Source organism: Pipistrellus hanaki (genome assembly GCF_964339955.1).
Source record: "Pipistrellus hanaki genome assembly, chromosome: 12".
Classification (NCBI taxonomy): domain Eukaryota; kingdom Metazoa; phylum Chordata; class Mammalia; order Chiroptera; family Vespertilionidae; genus Pipistrellus; species Pipistrellus hanaki.
Genome location: NC_140514.1, coordinates 12,213,932 through 12,217,349, shown reverse-complemented (window position 1 = coordinate 12,217,349; position 3,418 = coordinate 12,213,932).

Below are 3,418 nucleotides of genomic sequence, written 5' to 3'. Positions count from 1 at the left end.
CTTCTGCTGCTTCTGAGGTTCCAGTGAGCAGAAGGCAAGGCCCCTTGTCTGCTTGACTGAAGAGGAGCTTTCATAACAAGATGGTCAGTTTCTCAGAGGTCCCTGTGGCTTGGCCCCTGACACTGGAGACTAGGACAGCCCTCCTGAGGTCACACTTCAAAGAATGGTTTGATTCGTTCAATGAGATGACCTGGAGGAAGAAGAGGAAAATCAAAGCGGAGTAAGAACCGTGTGTCCCCCAGAAATGCAGTTCCTAGGAGTGACCGTGTTCTTTGAAACAAAAACAAATAAGAAGAGTCGTTTAAAAAAAATACTATGCTGCCCAGTTGAGTGCCTACAACGTGTTGGTGCTATTTAATCTTCACAGTAACCCAGTGATGTGGGCTCCATTTTACAAATGGGTAAACTGAGGTCCAATGTCACACAGCTAGGATGTTCCTTCCCAACCTCTTCTCGCTTTCATTTCTGTAGGATTTTGTAAGAGGAAGTCCTCAGGACCCTGGAAAAGAGGTGGTCACTCAGGATTGAGCCAGAGGCCCTGAGGGCCATCTTCCCAGAGCTCCCGGAGCTGGACACACGGTTGTGCCAAGCCAGGCTGAGCTGGCCGATGGTTACCTGCCCATAACTCACCAAACTCACTTCCTCCTTTTTCCTATTATAAACATAAACACATCTGTTTCGTTGGGGAAACATCGGATTGAAAATCCCGGAGGCCAAAATCATTTCTTTAACCCAGTGTGACAGCGGCAGGAAAGCGGTGCCATTTGCAGTCCGCGGCTGACTGCCCTGCCCCGGGCCCCACCTAGAATCTGGAAGGCTCTCTTTTGGTGACTGACTTTTTATATGAAACAGGAAAGAAGAAAAACATTAAAACCGAATGAAGGACAGGTATTTTAGCCCCTCAAAAGATTATTTCCCCCCCCCCCCCTAAGCTTTTGAAAGCCTAGGCCAGAGCTCGTGTGGTTTGCCTGTTGGGCTGGACTGTGGTCAACCCAGCCTCCTGGACTCCCTTACTTCGCCTGTGTCAGTGCCTGAGGGCTGATTCCTGGCTCCTTCTTCACTGGGATTCTGGTGTGTACACTTCCCACTTGTCCTGGTCATGATAACCTTGGCTTTCCACTTCCAGGAATTGCTGATGTCCAACATTCAGACCTTAAACATAACTTCATCCTGACCCTGATCCTGACCCTGACCCTTCTATGCTGTCCCAGATATTTACTTTGCCCCCCCCCCCCCCCTGACCTGGAGTGACAAAAGATGGGTCAGGTATATGGGGTGGAGTGATGGCTTTGCCCCTGCTCACTAGGGCTCGGTGTAGAGAGTGTTGGAGGGAGTTGTGGGTGGAGGTTCCTGAGTCACCATAGTGATACATAGACTGGGGGTGCCACACGAGTGGCATAGGAAGGCAGTTCTGACCGCCAAGAAGTCAGACTTCATTTGGATACAGATCCCATCACACTATAGTCCAAGGATCATGAATGGGGCTAATGGTCCCACCTCCCCAACACCCCCAGGTCCCCAAAAATTCAATATTGCCTTCATGGATCAAAGTAGTAACTGTTTAATGAAAACAATCATTTGCAATTGCAGAATCTAAAAACAGAGATACCAATACAAAAATTGACTTTAAAATCTTTTAAAGATTATAAATACATGATTATCATTTATAAAATCAGTAATATCTCATGTATCTGACACTTGATGGCAAACCATTTTGCATTTTGTCATTTGGAAGAAATAAAGATTTCTCTAAATTAAATACTTTTCTATCTCTTTAGCCAGGTGTGGACAGTGCTCCTTCCTCCTACAGCGGCCATCTATCAGGCTGTGAAATTGGCTTTAGTTCTGTCAATGGACAGGTTTTATCTCATTCTTCAGCCTTTTCCTCTAGTCTGCTAAGAACTTGGAAACCAACTAGCCATGTTTGTTAGGATAGTTTGTAAATTAAGAAAATTTAATGAATGGCTGGGAGGTGCTAACCTATGAGTAAAATGCATGGGCTTTGGGAAATGGCCTTTGATCTGGTTTTCCACTGGGGTTCTGGATGGGTAGGGATGCTATGAAAGTGAGGTGTCACTGTGGTTTCAAAAATCAGGTATACCAGCCAGCCACTGATTGACCCTATGATGCGGCATGGATTTGTGTTCTTTGAGGTAGGTACACGAAGGATTTCTGGGCTTGATTTGAAATGGATCTGACAGTCCAGAGGTCAAGTAAACAGACTGGCACCTGCCACATACAGGAAGATCTGTGAGAATTCGGGTGTTTTAAATCCCTGGTCTTTCCCCTCTACCCCCAAATCCAGTCATCAGGATATATTGTCAGAAGACCACCCAGTGACCTGAGACTCCAGAGTCAGCCCATTCCACTGGACCCTGCCAATTTTATCTGTTCTTTAAATCTCAACATATCCTCGCCCCATACCCAAACAGTTAAAACGGAGCCCGTGGCTCCACCAGTTTGTAAATGGGGGTACAGTTTGTCCAAGGACACAGCATTTCCTCTTCAGATCTTGAAACGTAGACTCTTATACCCCAAATGTGATGACACTTCTATGGTCATTTAAGTTGGACAGCCACGGGGGCAGTGTTGTATAGAGGTGAAGACACCAACTCTGGAGTCACATTGCTTAGGCCACCTCAGGTAGCATCTCTGCGTGGGACAAGGTTGTAGCCATAGGGAACAAGAGCCGGTCTTGACAAGTCCAAGGGCAGTCTTTGCTACCTCCCTCCCCTTTCTTCACACTGGCCATCGAAGGGGAGATCTACAGGAGAGAAGTCTTCCCAGTGGAGACATGGTCCGGAAGAACAGAAAGTGCGCAGATCATCGGTGTTGCCTCCCATGGGCCATAAGGAGAGTCCTCAGTGAGGGCACGTGACGCTCGGCCTTCTCAGCAGTACAGAGTCATCATCTGCCACTGGACGTGATGGGGAAGCAAATAACTGTCAGTGCAGCCCGGCCTCTGACCTTCCGTTGAAGGTGCTTCATTTCTCAGCCTGACATAGAACTTGGGCTTCCTCCCCCTCACTCATAAGAAGCCATGGAGACAGGACATTAATGAATGGTTTAGCCAGAGGGACCAACACCATCTGGTAATAAGTATAAATCAACCTGAAACATAATCAACCTTGACTTCTCGTGGTGCCTGTGAATGATGATAGCAGAGATACAGGCTGATTCTGTATTCAGTTCTCAATGCCTCCTCCCCCCTCCCCATCCCCCATGAACTCAATTTGGCATGCTCATGACAGCTGTGTGTGCAGGTGTGTGGACTGACCGGGTAGCAGAAATCCATTAGAGCACATTCTACATGTTTACATTTATAGGCCCATTTGTCTGACAGCTTTATGTGGGTGTGATGGATGGTGCCTCTAATTCACATAGAGGGGACTTCTGGAGAAACCACTCCACGGGCCAA